The sequence below is a fragment of the Pagrus pagrus genome, assembly GCF_965226575.1.
Source record: "Pagrus pagrus genome assembly, chromosome: 7".
Lineage (NCBI taxonomy): Eukaryota > Metazoa > Chordata > Actinopteri > Spariformes > Sparidae > Pagrus > Pagrus pagrus.
Window position 1 is genome coordinate 23,235,338 of NC_140191.1, and position 20,715 is coordinate 23,256,052.

Below are 20,715 nucleotides of genomic sequence, written 5' to 3' on the forward strand. Positions count from 1 at the left end.
GTTATGCTTAATTTTGTGAAGCAGCCAATGGTCTGTTTTACTTGGCATTTAGCCAGAAATAACAATGCATTAAAAAAAACAACAACTAGAGGTACTTCTTCCTTCAGGAAGTTATTATTGTGACAATCATTTGTCTTTTGTTGTAAATTGGACTAGCATTATATACTACTTTACAACAACACTTATCTCATACAGCCATTCAACTACTGGTAGCAGAGGCTAGCATGCAAGGTGCCGACCTGCTCATCAGGAGTGGTACAGCGCTCCACCATCCAAAGTATGTTTTAGTTTGTGTAGTTTGCCCTTTTAACTGAGTCGTAACCATGCACTGCATTCAGCAGCACACTACTCTTTCACATGAACAGATAATTTTTCACCTTCCCATCAAATTTGAATTCAGCAAGGCTGTGACACTGCATGCACTGTGCGTTCTCCCTTTACATGTGCGGCCTACACTACTGCCAACACCACTGCACTGTCTGAGCCAAAGGACTACATGCTTTCAATCAAAACTGAATTACATTACTGGAGTGAATATATTTTATATTTTTTATTATATTTCAGTTAATCAGCGGGTAGTATCCCCACATTAAAGTGAAGTAAAGTCCACAGTAAATAACCCCTATATTTCCATTTTATTCCAGTTATTTTCCCATCATTTCCATAAATTCCTGTTAAATCCCATTGAAAGTTTGAATATTCCCAGAATTTTGCAACCAAATTTCCGAGGCACCAGCAAAATGGTCATTATGCCATCATATAATGCGGAGAATTAATTTTTTCATAGGGATCAGTTACAGTTTGTGAAAACAGAAAATAAAAATAAGTGGGGCGATTAAAGTATGACGGTGTTACATACCTAATTTATAATGGTCACATAACATGTCCGATAAGGCCCAGAAATCTCATGACGTTCTCATTACTCACACATATCTCACACTCCAGAGCCGTCACTACCCTCTCAGCATGCCTTCCTGTCTGCTCATGAGGTTTGGGTCTGTTTGTACCCATCACAGTTTCTCTTCTCCCTCTCTCTCTCTTTCCATACAACATACCAGTGGAGTCAAAGTATCATACCAACACCTCACACACTGAAGTCACACACATGCCACAGCACACACATGTACACACACGCTCACACACACACACACACACACACACACACACACACACACACACACACACACACACACACACACACACTCACACACACACCATTTTTTTCAAGTTAGTGATGGCTCTCTCTGAATGGCTAGCCCCTGGTGTTTAAATAGACACACCTCTTATGGCATATCAGCTGACAGCCAGCCAAGCTGACACTGAGCAGTAATTCACCATCACTAAACCAACACTATAGGCTTCGTGGTCTTCTTACAGCTGTAGAAGCAGTGAGGACAAGCTGTTGATATTTTTGTAAGCTGTGAATTAAACCTCTGCTAATTGCTATATAGTCTGAAATCTTTATGGGACTTTGAATTAACATACATTATTTGCTTACAAAATGCTTATTATCGCAGGGAGGTACAATAGAAGAGATGCACTGTTTTGGCACAAAGAAACGAATGAATGCGTCCCGTAAATTGCTGTTTGTCAGTGATATACCTCCTGCTGCAATTACCAGGTGTTGCTATCTACCCAGAATAGCCACCAGTGATGTTTCCCTGTTCCTCAGTGAGGAGCACCTGCTACACAAAGGGACTAACACAATCAGCCACCTGTTTGTTTTTATGACTTTTCTCTCCAGGAGAGGTGGATAACTACTAGAAATGCAAGGCCCTCATGTTGCAAGATACCAACTCAGTCGAGCAACTTTTCAAAAGAAGTAGGCTGCAGTGGTTACACAACATAATCATATTGTCAGAGATATTTCTGGATTCTGCCTTGTCTCAGTCCTACTCTCCTGTTGGAAAATGACAAGAAACCAAACATTTTCCACACTGAGGCTTATAATAAGTAATGACCTCAAGGTAGAGAGGAGAAGCATTTAATTATACAGTAAAAGTGTAGAAAACTGTCCATATCACTTTCAGACACTAACAAATGCTGATTCTAATAATTTCCGTACAGCAATTAAAACATTTTAATCTCTTTTGTCTAGTGCTGAATACAGTCATCTGTACAGCCCCAATAACCTTACTGTGCAGGTCAAGATCAACAGCTATCTTTTCCACTCATAGAGGAAGAGGGATCGGGATAAGGGTGGGAATCTCTAGCCACCTCATTATTTGTTTTGATTCCAGCTATGGAAGGAACGTTCTGCCTGGTCTTAAAAATAGTTACGGGTATTCATGATGTTGAGAATTGAATTTAAAATTTCTGATTATTGACTTTTCTACATTGAAGAGTGATCTTTCAAGAGAGAATCGTGATGCATGTAGGAATTGTTTTTTTCCTCCATCCCTAGTTAGAGAACTGACTGCCATGATCAAGGTATTTCTGTAGCATGTAATAGACCACTCTCTTCCTTAATAGAAATCAAAGCTCTCTTTAACATCACAATACATTTAGAATGGGACTCAAATAGTAATGGTGAATAAGTGTGAATCTACAAGGTGCACAATATGACTTCTGTTGAACTGCATTTGTTAATCATATCAGTGGTTCTCCTTGAGTGGGTGTTTGGTCAAATGATATTTGTCAGTTGGTTTCTTACAGCTAATACATTTATTCATAGTTCAGTGCAGAATTTAACCTCTTCTCTGTCCTACCACCTCTGCAACAGATTGATGTGTTATGCATGATCAGGCAGCATGCATTCATTATTATTCTCATTTACTTTGTAACAGAGAGCAAAAACGATCCATAAGCCTTGCACTGACTACGCAAGATCACAAATATCTAATTCTCTTAACACTGCTAAACGTTGTTGGTCTTCAGAATCAACAAACCTTTTTGACCCCAGAAAAATTGTAAGAAAAAGGCACCAAACAGACTCATCACTGTTCTTGCAGTTTCCACATTAACTCACAAGCAAAATGCCAAAATGATTGCGAGTCGCATTGCTATCCAGATAATCATCAAAATATGTTTGAAAATCTTAAAATGGCACTTACATACGTACAAACATACTGGATTCACTTGGCCTTACATTTAAGAAACACATATTATATTGCATCACTCATCCCCCTGCATTAATCAGGGATAGACAAATGGTGGGCACCTGTTCTGCCTGTTGTCCCATAGTATTTTCACACATCTGATTAATATATATTTTTATTTTTGTGTGTGTGTGCGGGATACAATGGGCGAGCCAAATCTTCAGCTACCACAAAACCAATTATTCAGCTCTTTAAATAAGTATGACGTAGGGCGATAACCATTTAGTGATATCATAGTATCACTGTGTTACACAATTATTGTTATTTATTTATTTGATCAGTTATAATTACCCTTAAAGGAATTGAAACAGAAGTTTTTTGGGGGGTGTACTAACATTTTCATTTCACAAAATATAATGTCCCATATTTTTAATAACACTAATATGATAGAATTCAATACTGTAGATAAGCAAATGGCCACGGTATGATAACTGTCAGGTTGAACTTAATAGTATAAGGCTGGAGGCCTAGTATGAAGTGTAACTATCTTTCAAGGTTGCTGAATAAGACTTTGCAAAAGTTTCAAGAGATTTGGCTGACCAGCCTTCACACAGTGTGTCAGCCACAACCTTGCCATTTTGCCTGTGTGTCATATTTGATGTTGTTTTGAATGTACTGTCAGCCTGAGCAGTATGTGTTTGTGCTCATACTACAATCAGAAGCTTCTGGCTCTGGAAAGTTGCCTGTTTGCAGGGTAAATAGTGGAATTTGCACAATGCTAGAAGCTACACTCTACAGGTTATCTACACGGGATGCTCGTATTTTAACTGGCTAAAGCATAGTGTTGCTGGAATCATTGCATTGCAATGCAGCAAAGGTTGAACCGAGATCAACTGTCAGAGCCCTGAGCAGCGTAACCTCTGCTGCTCTAAAGACGTGGTATCATAGAAATGAGTGAGGAGGCAGTGACGCAGTGCTGCTGCCAGTCTGAACGCGGCCTATAGAAAAACAGAACGGCTGGTTTGTGTTTAACCTTGGTCTCAATGTCACTCACCAGCCTCATGCTTCTCCACAACCCAGCAGCCCTCCCCTCTTCCTCCAGCCCACACCACCACCACCACCACCAGCCCCCGCCCTCAGTTGGTGTGTTTGAGCTTCTCAGCAGGGGGCCTGCAGTTCCAGAGATATGTGGGGGTGGTGTGTGTGTGTGTGTGTGTGTGTGTGTGTGTGTGTGTGTGTGTGTGTGTAGCCTTTCGGCTTCTCCCTGGATGTGCTAATGTGATAATTGAGTATTCCAAGTTCTGCCTGCAACTGTGTCATGATGCACACACACACACACACACACACATACATCACACAGCTAGTTTGTCTCAGAATAGCTTCCTCACTTCTTGATGACATTCTTCAGCCTGAGCTGTGTTGAATAGTTAGTGATAACACAAGCAGAGATTAGTCTGTTCTTTATTTGTTGCCTTTGTGTTGTAGACATGTATGTGGCATCATGTAGAATTAGCTATGTATTTTTTCTCATGTGTATTTGCATGCAAACCCTGTAGCCAAAAACATGCAACCAGATTATTTAACGGTCATTTTGAGCATTTCCTATGAATTTATGCAAATAAAACAGTTTAAAAATCCCATTTCAATCTCTAATTATATCATGATTTCTGTATCGTTAAATGTAATAATTAAGTCCAGAAAAACGCAAACTGAACAGACAAGTTTGGGAAGACCTCTTGCCTATAAATAGAACATAATGTGCTCTCTCCCGCTCTTTCTCCCATCTTCATGGACTGTCTCACTTGCAGGAAGATAAAGCAGAAAGGCGTCTCAAGAATCCCTTTCAAAGAGCCACCAGTGCGCCCGGGGACCGGTGAGCAGCATCCAGAGACCAGCACTCGTCCCCTGCCCAGAGTCTGAGGAGCAGCGAACTGAAGAGTTGATGCGTTCAGAAGCCAGTAGGTCATAGCTGTACTCTGAGGCTCCAGGCAAACACATCACAGACAAACCAGAAAGGCACTCTGGCTTTCAATATTGATCACTTCTCACACATTCACAAACACACACACACACCGAGACACACATCACACGTCAGAGAAATCAATGAACAGACAAATTTACACTGGCTGTGAACCAAGTAATTCTCGTATTATTTGTGATTTTTGAGTTTATGTGAGATGGAGTGTATATGCATGTCTGAAAAACAAGAGGAGAGAGTTGAAAAGTTGAATCCAGAAAGTTCTGTGAACATTTTCAACGAACGATTGTTTGGGGGGGGGGGGGGATGACTATATAGAGAGGAGGAGAGGAGGCGTAGAGGAGGCGTTGACGAGGCGTTGTCGGAAGGAGAAGAGAGGAGGGGATTAGGGTTGGCGGTTCGCTGTCGAACCAGCATCGATACAACGGCAGCATTTGCCTAATCCCCTGGTAATGGGAGCTTAGCAGCCTCCTCGGACACACAAACACTCCCACTGCCTCCACCTCCGCTCTGCTCCTCTCTTCTCCTTTCCTGCCCTCTTCCCTACTCATTTACATAACATTAGAAACATTAAGGCGGCTCCAACAAGGCCCCATTATGTGCGTGTTGGTTTTGGGTCCCATTGCGTCGGCCTCGAGGCTTTGGAGAGGAGAGGAGCAGAATGAGTCAGGACATCACAGAGGCTTGTCTACTGTTTTGTCTGCTGGAGATGGTTTGTGTGCCTCTAAAGGACTTATTGAAAGGAGAGAGAGAGAGAAAGAGAGGAGGAGAAAGTGATTAATGGTTTTCTGAGAGTGCAGAGCTAGTGATCCGATCGCAGATGTGTGTCCAAAACATCAGCTGCAACATCTCGAAAATACACAGGCTTCAGTTAAGATTGGTGCTGTCTGCTTTTCTGATAATTAATTAGGCTGGAGTAACATTAGAAGCACCGTGGCAATGATGTTTCATGGACGGCTCTTGGCACCAGAGTTGTTTTTCAGAGTTCAGACATCAAGGTGACAGAACTGACAAACAGAACTGCGCTTTTCACCTAACAAAGTCACTGTTAACACTCTTAACAAATGTATTACTGTGAAAATATTCAATTTACAATTAAAGGCAGTAGCTTTTACCGTAACTTTCTAGTTTTAAGTTTGATGCTGATAAATATGATGATATACTGTGTGAAAGTGCCGCAAAATAGCTGTCTGAAAATTAAGAAAGATCATAAAACTGTTGATGCAAAACTTTCAACATTCTGTGATAGAAAAATAAAAAATACCGACCCATAAAATTTGTATTTATGATCGTATAAAAAGAAATCTGATTACTGTCGTACTCCTTGGCCAATAAGAATTTTTAATATTCATAGCAATAAAAGTAATTATAGGATGGTGCCAATCAGACAGATGCTAGATAATAATGTATGCTATGATATTCGAAATGGAAATAAATAAATGAAGAATGTATTTTTAAAAAATATTTAATCCTGAATATCATTTTCTAAATTCTAATTTTAGTCTGAGGCCCTTCATATGAAGAATTGTGGCCCTCTGAGTCCAACATTTCCTTTATTTTATAGCCCAGATCTATAGATCAAACCTGGAGCTGCAGGAAGAGTTCCAGTAGAGCTGGACTCTCTACATCATGTTCCACAGTAATAACATTTCATAATAAATATACCATAAATAATAGAAATATACTCACGGCACAGACATCATCACAACAGCTTTGTTCCACTTTTTTTTTTATAGCTGCTCAGCCTGTATACATATTCTGATGCATGTAAATATCAGCCATGTAGCTAATCAGAAAATGATATGAATTAAACACAGTCCAGACAAAATTTATACTGCACAAATGTGCTCCCTCCTGGATCATCATCATACAATTCAAATAAAAATAGCAGCCACAGTTTTCCTCCTAATAGTTTTGCATAAAACATAACATATCTTACCGTAGAGATGTAGTGACTTGTGATTAAATTTCAGTGTTTTGAGGAAATTTTTAAAAAGATTTCTTAAAAATTGACTTGATGTTATTAAATGATACTATTAACAAGCAACTGGTTAAAAGCAACAATCAGTTGTGTCTGAGATTGAAAGCAAATATGCTTTAACACAGACGGACAAACTTCAGTGTCACAACACCAAAGACCTCACGTATATTTATGAAAGTGACAAACACAGCCTGCAATTAATCCTCAACAACACACAAGCTTATAACCAGTAGAGAACGAACAGCAACAGTGCTCGATGTTTCTCTGCTTTTTATAACTTTCCTCTCTTCCTCGCTTTCATTTAGTCCCATAAAGCAGAGTTTTCAGTCGGCTTCAAAGCTCTGTGCCGAGCTCGGTTGGGGGCCTTCAAAGCCCCCTGTCTGTCGGCAGGTTTAGGCACAGAGAAAGCTTCTTGTTCTTTAAGGATTTGGCTCACAAATAACGCCCAGCCAGGGCCAAGGCAGCTAGCTTGCACCCTGACAGGATAGTAGACAGACTTCTGCATTTAAGTGATGTGTTTTGGGGGCTATTCCTGCATCTAACTGAGTGAGTACCTGCACGGTTTAGTTTTGTTCTACGCTGTTCTGATGTTTTCTTTGCTGTCCTCTTAGAGATGTTGCTGCAGAACATTTTCTTGTGAATGTTTACAATTACTGAAAGCTGTTTGCTTGAGACTAAAGAAATACATCTAAAATTATTTCTAATTTCAAAATATAATTTTCTTATTGCATTATTACTTGATGTTATTGGTGCATAAGTACACTAATAATAAAAAGTAGCTGTTAGTGCATATTAACTAACAAAATTATCTTTGAGCTATAATGGATATTATTTTTATGAATCTGAATTTAATCTTTTTTTTTTTTGCATCGTGGAGTGCAGTGTATGGGCCAACATTTTAATTTTGAGAGCAGTGCTTGTTTGGCTTGATAGTTTGTATGGATATGAGGTTTCAGAATAACCCCCAGAGTAATTATAACACTTAAGAGATCCTTTCCTGACAACATAACAGTGTGGTTAATACTTTACACTCTGTCCTCCTGAGTTAACACGTGTAGCATTGTGATGATAGCTGATGTTAGATTATTGGCATCAGATAACTGAAACGATACATTAACACTTTCATTTGCTATGTATCAGAGTGTTTATATCTTTGCCTTTGACCTTTGATGCTTCAAGTCTCCATTAAATGGATACCTACATAGAAACAAAACAACAGGTTTCCTTGTTATATACCATGAGCAGGGAGGAGACAAACTTGCTGTGGCCAATCATTGTCGGATTCAAGTTTGGTTCGAGACATTATTTTTAAGAGGATGTTTTTCTACCAGGCAAACATGTAAATAATTAATGCAAAATATAAATATAAGATATAAAGATAAGTACAGATAATATCTATTTTTATGTTAACTCTGTGTATACTGGACTAATTTTAACATTAGAACATTATTTGCAGTTGTAATCTATTATTCTGGTACATTTGCATTTAGTCAGATTTGTAATACTTTGCAGGGTTTGTACATTTTTATCTCTTTTTGTTGGTAATGATAATATATTCCCCATATAGAAAATAATAAATAATCACATGTAAGTGCAGTACAGGAAGATAACTTAAGAAGCTGGCAATGAGTGTGTGTGTGTGTGTGGGTGTGATGCTGTCGATCTTAGTGCTGTGTTAGTTGTCTCTTATGTGCATTACTATACTGTGCCCTCTACTGCAGAGGTTAATGAAACAACACTGCATCTGTCCATGTTACCAAACCTATACTGTAGATATAAGGACAGGCAGTCATTTACACAACAATATTAAACAATTGAAAATTGACACCAATACACAACGATCACCAATTTTCTTTTTAGCGCAGTGAGAAGATTGATGGCATTTGATCAGATTTAATGAGTGAAAAGAGCTGTGAGTTTATAGAGTCAGACTGCAGAGAAGAATATTAGCAGGAGCAACAGGAGAAGTGATCTTAGGGATTAATAACCTACTGGTTGTGTTCTTGATGTTTAAAGGTGGATTGGAGGAAATGATGTGCAGGTTATGGTGAGTGCTCAGTGTTAATGCAGCTTGACCTTGACAAAACCTTCACACTGTGAGTGTCATTATTTTTTAAGTGGTAGCTTGAGAGAATAGGATGGTGTCCTTTGGCCTGTCCTGGACTCCCTCTCATGTTTCCTTAGCTTTTGGACCAATATTATTCTGCAAATCTCTGAAATGTGATCAGTGTGTTTTATTATGAATGCATATGCCGGTGTATTCTACATCATAATCATGGTCTGGACTTTGCTGTGTCTGTAAACATTTCTAAAAATACGTGAGGAATGAATGACTATAGCTGAAAAATATGAATGAATATCATCATTTACAATATCATGTAAGCAAACACAGGACAGTCTCTACTGTCAGTGTGAGCTGTTAGGTTACTGAAGCCTGGCTGTGGTGTTTTTAAGGTCAGTTCATTTGGAATTAAAAGACAGCATCACTGTGGTTCTTCTATTCATGGGACGTGTTGATACATACTTCAGTATTGTACTGTTGTCTTGTTGTCTTCTCCGTCTTCCTTTCACTTGGTTGGCACTGCACCTGTTGTGGAGTTCTTCACATTGTGGTGTTGTCCACCACTGTTGCTCTTTACCAGGCCGCTGAGGATCACAGGATTCACAGACACCATAGCCTTTTCTACTGCTGCTCTTATTGTTGCTCGCTTTGGATAAGGGCGTCAGCTAAATGCCTAAATTGGAATTGTAAATGGTAGGCCTGCCCACATGTTAGCCCGCTAGTCACAGCACTCTTAAGAAAGCAGTGCTGAGAGGCAGACGGGACGAGATCGAAACAGGCAGCCATTATAATCAGTCATTCAGCCTTTTGGAGTAGACATTCACTGTTTGTGGTTTGTTCTAAATTCAAAGGGAACCTCTGTGACCTGCTGGCTTTCACAACGGCCTAAAACCACTCCGCTCTCCCTCCTTCCCTCCCTCCCTCCCTCCCTCCCTCCCTCTCTCTCTCCCTTCCTGTCTCTCTCTCTCCCTCTCATCTTTTCCTGCATTCCCTCATTCTCTCTCTTTCTCTCCCTCGCTCCCTGCCACTCTTTCTTTCATAAAAAATCCTCAATCCACTTCTAAAGATGCAACTAATAACAAACTTTTCGCACGCTCAATTGATGTTACTTGAAGTCATGACTTGTGATTGCATCTTCAGTTGATAATATTGTTTATGAATTATTTTATTTGTTTTCTTTCATATCAAAAATAGTTTCTGAGTTTTGCTGTGTCAAAGATTCAGCAGTGGCATGATCAATCCTCCAATTAGCCTTTAATTTAATGTTAATTTAATTCTTCAATGGTCACTGAGCTGCTAATTCAATTTCAAGCCCTTTCTCTATCAATACTTGTGTGATGCCCTTTCCTCTTGGATGAAGAGTTGATTTACAACTTCGTAAATCTTGAAATTTTTTTATGGTTGTTTGTGTTGCTCCTTTTATTTTTCACTGCAATGCGTATGTCTGTTAAAAAACTGTGTGTGTGCAGCTGTGCTCACAATGTGTTCAAATTTAAACACGGACAGGGGTTATTTGAGGAGAATTGTGGGAGTGTGCATTGCGTGAACGTTAACCAATGATTGATGCCCGGTACTACAGTCACAGTATTTTAGGTGGAGCCATAAAAAAACCATAACAATGAAGTTCTTATGAAATATGATTGCAGTGTTTAATGTAAATGTTCATTATCATCAAAAATTAGAAACATTAAGCTATGTTTAGTTACTTTTATATCATTTTTGTACCTTGTATTATCTCCTAAAACGTATGTATATTGCAGGATTTGGTCTAACTTATTCCTATTCACAGTAACAGTGGAGGGGGGAAAGGACTAGTGCCTTTCCCAGCATGCACTTAACAGAAGATGGGGAAACTCCCAAAGCAGGTCGCCAGTGGCATCATATGGTGAATATGGATAAACAAACACTCACATTCAGAGGCAATTTAGCCTCTCCGATCCCCTTGTGTATGTTTGGGCTGATGGAGAAAACCCAGGCGAACAGAAGGGGGGGGTATCAGACAAACTCCACACCAAAACTCACTAAATTAGCTAACCACTGCGTCGCTGTGCTGCCCTGGAATTATTATAGTTACACTCTGTCTCTCTGTCTCACCTTTCCTCCCTCCCCCGTTTCTTTCTTTCTTTCTTTCTTTCTTTCTTTCTTTCTTTCTTTCTTTCTTTCTCAGCACTGTGCAGTTGGGGAATAACGCCTGTGTATGTGTGTGTGACTTCTGCAGCAGACTGTGGTTCTCAGCTCTCCGCTGTGCTAATCATACTTCTTCTGGCAAGTTGTTAGCTGTAGCAGGAGGGAGGGAGGCAGGGGAGAGAGGAGATGGGGATGAACGAATAAAACAGTAGAGGGGAGAAAAGCAGAGGCACATGTGAAACGAAGAAAGATGGGAGGATGGAGAGTGCTGTAATTAGTCAAGTTTTGCCGAGGTTTCTAACTCTGACACATTGTAGAGACACGTTGTTGAAGGATACCTGAATCTCTCTCCCCCTTCCCCTCTCTCTCTCTTCTTGTCCCCTCTCCCTCCCCTCCTGTCTGCGTCTCCCTCTCTATCTTAAATAATGCAGTGCGAGAGATGGTTCTTACATACTGAGGAGGTGTCAGCAGACAGTTATGGGAGCGCCATCGCACCTACCAAATGACACATACACATGAGCACATCCACACACGCTTCTGTCACCTCTGTTTAGTGTGTAGCTCGACTCTGCCACACTGAGTGGATAATTAGACGGGTTTATACTGTTAACGTATAGCATTAAGGCCCGAAAACATCAAATGAGTGGTAATGCCAAACATTTATACAGAAACACATGCTGAAGAACAGACTGGAAATGCCAAATAAATGCAAATGTATTGAATAAAAACTAGGACATTACTAAATGTGTTTGTATTATTTGACAATTTCAATATTAGCTTTAAAATGTGTTATGATTAATGGCACAGATCCATGCTATTGATGTATTTTAACAAGAATATTAAGGATATTACAGCATGGAAAATACACAGGATGCAGTGGTTTATTATCCAAAACAATGTATAAATAAATTACATCTTGAATAAACTACAGCGTGTAGTTTATACTATGTTTAAAATGTGGTGAGACTGAGCATTTATATACACTAAATATGATGGTAAAATTATTATGTATAGCATTACAGAAGAGCTTATGTTTAACTTAATTGGAGGGATTATGTAACAACTAATTTTCACATGTCATTGTAAATACTGAAAATATTTTGCACTTCAAAATAAATATTTCTGGTTTAATGTTCATATAATAAGACTTGACAATATGTATAAGAATGTAAATCAATGCGCCTACTCCTGTCATCCGTATACAGTAGCTGTATGTATTTCTTAAAATTTCCCATGTTCACAGACAGCATAGATGGAGCAATGATCCAGTCTGTGTAAATGTCAAGATATGATAAACTATACAGCTTACAGTAGTCAAACTGACTGTGCTGTGAAGCACAGGAAGGCCATTTTCTTCCTGATTTCTTCCTGATTTAAGATCAAAAAAGCGCAAACCTGAAAGTAACTCTCATCCAACCTGTGGAGAATTGACTGAAAATGACAGAAGCAGCACTTTATGTTGACGAGATATCAACAGTATTTTGATAAGTATGACAAGCAGCAGGAATCACAACCACAGTTTGAGGATATTTTAGAAGACAATGTGAATAATCGTTAGTAACATTAGATTATGTGTGATTAGATGGATTAGTTGCAGTAAAGAACAAATTATCTGATCTATTCATTCGATTAATTAGGAAAGACGGACTCTCTGTAATATGGTCATTTGTTTTGCTTCAGGGTGTCTGGGATAAAAATGTTAACATCAGCCAAAATTTAATGCGATTTATATTAAACCATTAGATTATGGCTGGATGCTGCCAGTGAAATAAAACAGCTTTTGTTGTTCCAGTCATTGTGAGCCATTTATTTGTACACAGACTGTTTTGCCCATTGGCTAACCTGATACCTGCTGTATAGAAACAGCGTGGAGCCATATTGTAACCTTACAGTCGACTCTGTTTAACACAGCATGTACAGTACAGATTCCCCATGTTTCAAAAGCCTCTTGTGTTTTTATTTTCACTTCCAGGAACTGCTTTTTTATATATATATATAGCCAGACACTTTTTTGTGTCCGCCTGTCAACACTGGATCTGTTGCTACTTCAATAATCTCAATGTCAAATTTGTATTAGGCAAATATCTAATAATAGCCAGTGTGTTAGATAGATGGCTCTTGCCAGGGTTTCGACGCAGAGAGCTGTTTCATACTGTCTCTCTGTCAGGATCCGAGCTGATGAAACGTCTGCCTATAATAAAATTTGGACTTAATTTAAATAAACAATAGACAACATATTGACATTGTATTACATTTTTGCATGCCTATTATGCTCTCTCTCTGTGGGGATGTTTAATTGCACTGTGACCTTGGAGTGACACACTGATGAACATTAAGAAAAGCAAAGTCAGCAAAATATAATTACATTCACCCCCACTGCTGAAACATTTTATTAAAGGGCAATATTGGAATTAGCTCTGTGTCGCTGTGATTAGACTTGGAATATGAATGCAATGTTTCATCACTTATGCTAATTTTAAACACACAATGCAGTGTTTTCTGAATTTAATTTGTTAATGGTTTCATGTTCCGTGTGTTAAATACGTTCAACACCTAACAAATCACAAATCTATGAGGCAGTAATACAGCAGAGAATAATGTGGTAGAATAGATTATTATATTATTAATACTAAGGGGATATTTCCCATATCATTTGAAAGGAGAATATCACAACACACGGCTTTGTACCCACAGCCGAGGCGAGGCTGCCTTTATGCATAATTCATATTTCCATATCGTCATGGTGATCATGTGCGATGAGTGTTTGCTGTCACAGCAGGGGAGCTGGTTGGTGTAGTGTGTGAGTGTGTGTGTATGTGAGGTGAGCTGCAGGGAGGGTGTGTGTGCAAAGGGGGGGAGCAAGGTGTCAGGAGGGACAGAAAATGTCCTGAAAGACAGAAGGAGTGGGGAATGGAGAGGAAAAGTGTGACTGGTAAAAACACCAGCGCCGTATTCGTCTTAATTATTCTCCGTCTCACAGCGGCCCATTTTCAGATTTTTCTAACTCCAGTTATTTTTACACAGTGGAGATAGACAGCGGGGATGGGATGGGGAGGCTTCAGAACAGATCGGAAATAGCTTATGAGTCAGACTTATACTCAGAAAGATACACACATCTGCCCTGTGATCCCCAAGGATTTTACTAGGCATATTAATTGATTGCAACCCGCTGCTTTCGAATCATATCAGAAAAAGTCACATGATTATTTTGACATCTTCCTGAGTAAATATTAGCTTTTAAAGCATTAGCTGTTTTAATGCCATAATAGTGACAATTAAATAATTTTAACGTAAAGACTTTTTAACATTAAGTAACACACACCCTAATAGCATTCAGTATATTAACATGTGTTTACATACATTACCGCCAAATTACAATTACACTAAGTTTCCTAAAATGTGATTTCTCCTGCAAAGATGCCACATAATATGATATTCCTACACTTTTAAATTCATAATATTCTCATACTATTATTTAATTGTTGATATAATTATCTGTATTCACTTGTTATCTACAGTCAACTTAACTGGTGCAATCATTTCTTTTAATTGTAGTCATTTTCTATGCTCGAAAATACATTTTGTAATACCATCAGCGGCTGTTGAGTTACTGAGGCACCCCTACACACGATGGGAATGGGAATCTGCAGTCTTATAAAAATGTAACAGCAGTATAAAAGTCGAAAATAACAAAAGAAGAATCACCTATGTTCTCCATAAGAATTAACCACAATACCCACAAGATATAAAGAGGAAGCGAAATAGTGGTGAGGCTTGACTTCCTTCTTGGTTTGTGGTTTTTCCCATCAACAACCAGCTAATGACCTTTGTTGCACAACACACTGCTCACTTCCTCGTGATTATTGCCTCCTGACGCTGTACAAAAATGCAGAAATACTGTACGAATAATGCTACTGAAAGCACTCATTGACCTTCAAATTGACCTCCTGAGTCCCATGAGCCATAAGTTTAGATAAACCACTTTAAAAACATCAGTCACTCTTTCTTTTCATTTGCTAAGGTCATGAGTGTTTTAAGTTAAAGATTTCTTGCCTGGAGGTTAAAAAAGTTTTATAGCTTGAGTTAAGGTAAACAGCTGTAATTCAGTCCCAGGATTTTGTGGGAATGTGTGCGAGAGAAAAGTGAACAAAAGTTGTCCTTCTATTAACAACTACTGGCCAGGTGCCTTTGAGCAGTGCGTTTAACCTTCAGCTGTTCACTGTAGCTACTCCAAGAGCAGACCACATTGCTGGATTGTGATCTTTAAACGTCTGCTTCATAAATAAATGTTAAAATGAAATGTTAATGCTAATAGAAACAAATAGTAGAGAAGTGAAAACAAGTGATTATTATTATTCTCGCTCTCTTATTGTGTTTTGCTCTTGTTCACCCCCCTCTTCTCTCTATCCTTGGTGAACTTGAATCGATCCGGTTGCTGCTCTGAATCCTCTTGAGACTTCCCTACACACACACAAGCACACACACAAACACTTACATCTCTTGCTCAATCTTGATATTCCACTCTCCCAGCAGACACGATGGTCTAGAATTAATTAGCCCCACCCGTTATGGACACACACACCCACAAATAAAAAAGCACACAAACAAACACACACATTCAACCTTTATGTGTATGTGTGTGTGCCTATGTGTGCACACTGTTTATGCACCAAGGAGGAGTGTGAAGTTGCTCATACTTAGTATTCCCTTGGTGTCTTATGAAAAGATATTGCAAGGCTGTACGTGTGTGTGTGTGTGTGTGTGTGTGTGTGTGTGTGTGTGTGTGTGTGTGTGTGTGTGTGTGTGTGTGTGTGTGCGTGCATGCACATGTGTGAAGGCTGGAATTCAGAATGGTATTGATTAAACACAGCAGGGGGTGAGTGTGTGAGCACTGCAGATAGCTCACTCACCTGCCACTCTGCAGACACACACACACACACACAAACACACACAAACATCAAACTGTCCGCTGGCTTCATTAGAAAGAGGCTGCCTGGCTTTCGATATGATGAATAAAATGAATCAAGGAATTTTAATTCAGCTTTGAGGTACAAAATATCACATTTGTATTGAAAATGTGTTTACGAACCATTTTCCGGCAATACTGTCGTGCTAGACAGCAAACACTGACAAAGGGTAAGTTTTTGCTTGCAATCAATACATAAAACACTAAATAGGCTATCAGCGAGCTGTTGAGAGGTCCACAACTAGTGAATGCTTGCCCAATTAGCTGTTAGTCAGAAAAACATTGTTCCTTTAGTTTTGGTGATTTAGATTTTTTGTTTTTTCGACTGACAAGGTCCATTTTAGGGATGAGCGACGTTTCTTTCCTCCAAAGCTTATGAAAACACACACAGTGAAGTTTAGAAATTTTGGGGCCTGAACAGTAAACATGTTGAAGATAAGAAAAGGCTTTTACTCAACAGCAACAGTCACTAGCCTGTAATGTCAACCAGACTGAGCAAGTATATCCTGCTGCAGCTGCAGCACAAACGTGAAGAAAGTTGAAGGAAGTTGAAATATGGTTTGGGCAGGGCTTATAGACTGATTTGGTCACAGAAGAGACTAAAAACTACTTTTGAAATGCTCACAATGTAGCCCAGGGTTATAAATTGCGCCTTCTGTATATTTATGAAGATAGAAATAATAAAAATAATACAAGGCGCCTAAACGCCTTAGACAGTATACACTGGGTAACAGCTTCCGTAGGGAACTTTATGTATAAATATGTTTTAAGGGGTTAGCCTAACACAATTATTAGTTTATCCTCATTATTTCTTTGTAAACCTACTACAATACTATATTTATATACTATATTTAAATGTATTTTACTAATTATTTAACTTTCCTCAGCCATCTTTTCTTTGGATTTATTCATTGATTAAGAAGAAGAAGCAGCAGAAGAAGAAAGCATACTTTATTAATCACCTTTGGGGAATTCATTTACTTTTTTTTAATTAAATCACATTATTTGCATTGAAAGTCATATATTGTTGTGCTTCAGATGCATAGGTTATCATTATATCTTTGTTGGTTTGGACCATGGACATATTACAACTGGACACAGCCTTTCTTATGAAAGCTGCTCAGTGGCGCATGAAGCCAAAAGCGCATAGCTTCCGTATTGTAGGGACCACAGAGTGTGCGCACTAGAGACTTCCGCAGACCAAGCCGGCTTACTTCCGGTTTAACGCCTAGCTAACTTGAATGGGGATGAAATAATTTCCAAATGTTATTGGACGGATGGCTCAAATTATAATAGTGAAACAAGTCATTTCCAAGGGGCTGTGACGCTCCAAAAAAATTATCCACCGTTTTACAGACCCTTCTTTCAGAATGCTGGTTTATGGGAATACGTCTTTTTGGGCCACAGTGCGTCACGTGACAGTGTAATTACACAGTTTGGTCACTACTTCCTTGGCCACTGAGAAAATGGCCGTGTTTTGTCAGGGGCGGAATTTGTACGGGTGTGGTTTGTACAGTCTGCAGTGCTGACGCTGGACCCTTCTCAAATTTAGCAGCAGTGACAAGAAGAATTGAAAGTAATGTGTTGATTGTGTTTATTTGAATACGTCAATACCTGAATAATAATAAAACAGTGTATTGTTAATTGTTATAATCTTGTCATCTGTTGCATAGCCCTCGTTGATTAATTGAGACTTTCACAAACAAATGTGACAACACATTCTGGAATGATTATGTCCAAGAAGGATTTGTAACATTAAGCATCTAAATACGTGTTCAACTTTTTTAGAATTTGAGTTTTCATTTGTTTTCAATTTTTATAGTCCACCAAACACACTTATAAGTCTCTAAGGTATGAGGATGAGTTGCATTTTACAGTGAATGTGAGTCGTAGTTTTAATCACTGCATAGTCAACATTAGAGGATTTATTTCAGTGTTTGCATCCCATGTCAACACACGTTTCCTAAGCCTACAAAAATACCACATCTCCTGAATTTAAGTACGCCAGGAGGCTGATGTAAAAGGTGCTTCTCAGTAGGGAGCTTGTATCATCTGACACGACACAAATGCGGCACATGACTTCACATCATGACTAGAGGAAATGCAGTGGTTTTGTCTGTCCAACCCTGCAGACATTACTAGTGATACATTTGTTTAATTAAAGTGCTTCAGCCACTGACTTCTTTAAAGGTCCAGTGTAGGGGCAGAAATTGAATATTATATTAAGAATTATGTATTCATTACTGTATAATCACCTAAAAATAAGAACCTTTGTGTTCTTGTTTCTTAAGAATTAGCCTTTTAAATCTACATAGGGAGCAGTTCCTCTTCTACTGAGTCCACCATGCACTGCAGAGGGCCTGCAGGGGGGACTGCCACTGTAGGGGAGACTAGGAGGAGGACTGCCCTCATTCAAATGAATGAGATTATGTGCATTGTTGCCAGATTGCTGGATTTGGTGTGAATGTAGCCTCTTTTAACCTGTGTTGTTATTGAGAAAAGACTTTACTATCGATAATGAATGAGAGATCATCCACACTAGTGATACTCATAAATGCAAAGACCAGTTCAGACACAGCTTATGTACACATTTGTAAGAAACTGGAAAGCTGTAAGAAAGTTTTTGAGTCTCATTCTCAACTCAAAATACTGATGCTTTGTGTTTCCTTACTCGTCAAACACTGACGCGGTGGCCGACCTGACCTACACTCCCAAGACATCAGTATTTGATAAATTGGGAATGAGACTTTACTACAATGAGCCTGCTATTAATGGCTTCAATAAATGTAATGGCTGCAATTAATGTATTGCTAATGACAATGAGAATTTGATTATCTAAGCAGTATTGCTAATTGCATAGCATCCATTGTACTGCTATGTTTTTTCTTACTTCCTTGTCACTCTTGTTATTGTCTTCAACATATATTTTTTTCTCATCTATTCCTCTTGAACCACCTTCTCGTCCAGTGCTCTAATGTACCTCTCCTCTTTTGCAGCCACAGGCTCTAGTTTATGTGGTGAAGGCATACAGTTCATCAGCGGAGAGATGCAGCTGCCCCTGCTCCTTGATGCAAACTGTGAAATATCTTATCGATCACCCAGTCCTGACAAAGGGAAAGATACATTGGTACCATTCCCTTGTTTGTCATTCTGCCCCTTCCTCTGTTCTTTCTCTCCATTCACTCTTCTGCCTGATTCATTGCGAGGGGTTTCCGCCTTTCTCTCTGCCATACATTTTCTACCGTTAAGGCTGGTCAGATGTGGGAAATGCATAGGACAAGAGGCTGCAATGTGACTTGGCCACAGCCAGTCACTGAATGTGTGGACTGTTAAATCCCATGTCATGTCTTCCTCTCAGTATGGCTCGACTAAGCTTCACAGACAAAATTTAAAATGTTGTGACACAGCTTTAACCACAGAGGTAGCAGGAGTGGCTGGCTTAGTCTGAGGAAATGCACTTTGGTTCTGATTATCTGTTATTATCCTCCTTACAATAATGATGCTGGTTATTTTGACACATGCACTCACCTTTACAGAGATCCTACTCAGGTTTCATACAGAAAATAGCCTGAATCTTTGACTCAGACTGTCCACAAATATCACAACTGCAATTCTGTTACATTTATGGAAAAAGCTGCATGTGTAGGAACATGTTTGTGTCCTTGTTCATTGTAGCTCTGTCTGTCTGTCTTTCCGTACCCCTTTCTTTTTCTTTCTGTCTTCCTTCCTCCCTCTCTCACTCCCTCTTTCCACAGTACCGGGTTTTAATCACTGCTGTAATTGGCAACTCCCTGCTGTGCACACACACACACACACACACACACACACACACACACACACACACACATACACTCTCTTGCGCTCTGCCTAGCTGCTGCAAATCCCTCTGGCAATATACAGTATGTGTGTGTGTGTGTGTGTGTGTGTGTGTGTGTGTGTGTGTGTGTGTGTGTGTGTGTGTGTGTGTGTGTGTGTTGTGGGGGCAGGAGAGAGAGAGATATGGAGAGATAAGGATAATGAAAGAAGGAGAGTTTCAGAACTGCAGGCCAACTCACCAACACACCAATCTGTCTGCTGTGAAGCACTGTGAGGAAGAGGAGCTGTGCAGCCAAATTGTAATTATCTGAGAGAAAAAAGACATGGCTCAAGATTTATTACAGAACACAACAGTGTGTTGGAGTTACTGGAGAACGTGATGCTGCCTCAACTTAGTCAAATTAATAATTGGCCTCGTCGTACTGAGAGTGTGCCTGTTTATATAGGAACATATACTTGCATGAATAGATCACTATAAGGACTGCATAGATGAACAAATGGATAGATTACTGGGGGCAGACAGATTTCTGAGTTTGTTTGCACCAAGGAAAATGTTCAGTGACTAATACCACATTGGAGGACTTACAAGTTAGCCTCACTGAGCACATACATGAACTTTGTCATCTATTAGGTTATGAAATACAGCAAGGGAACAACATAAAAGCAAAACAGACTTGGCCTATTACTTCATAGCTGTTACATAGAAGAAGACTCAGGTCTGGATTTGTTTCGCACAGTTCGTGGACA

General features: G+C 39.3%; 1 long non-coding RNA gene across 1 annotated transcript in view; it reads left to right on the forward strand.

The window, feature by feature from the left end:
- Nucleotides 1-20,715, forward strand: part of LOC311260392 — a 38,766-nt gene that overhangs the window by 1,427 nt on the left and 16,624 nt on the right. The window contains exon 3 of the long non-coding RNA XR_014623008.1: nucleotides 4,847-4,996. This is a non-coding gene — a long non-coding RNA (uncharacterized lncRNA). The remainder of the gene's footprint in view (nucleotides 1-4,846; nucleotides 4,997-20,715) is intronic.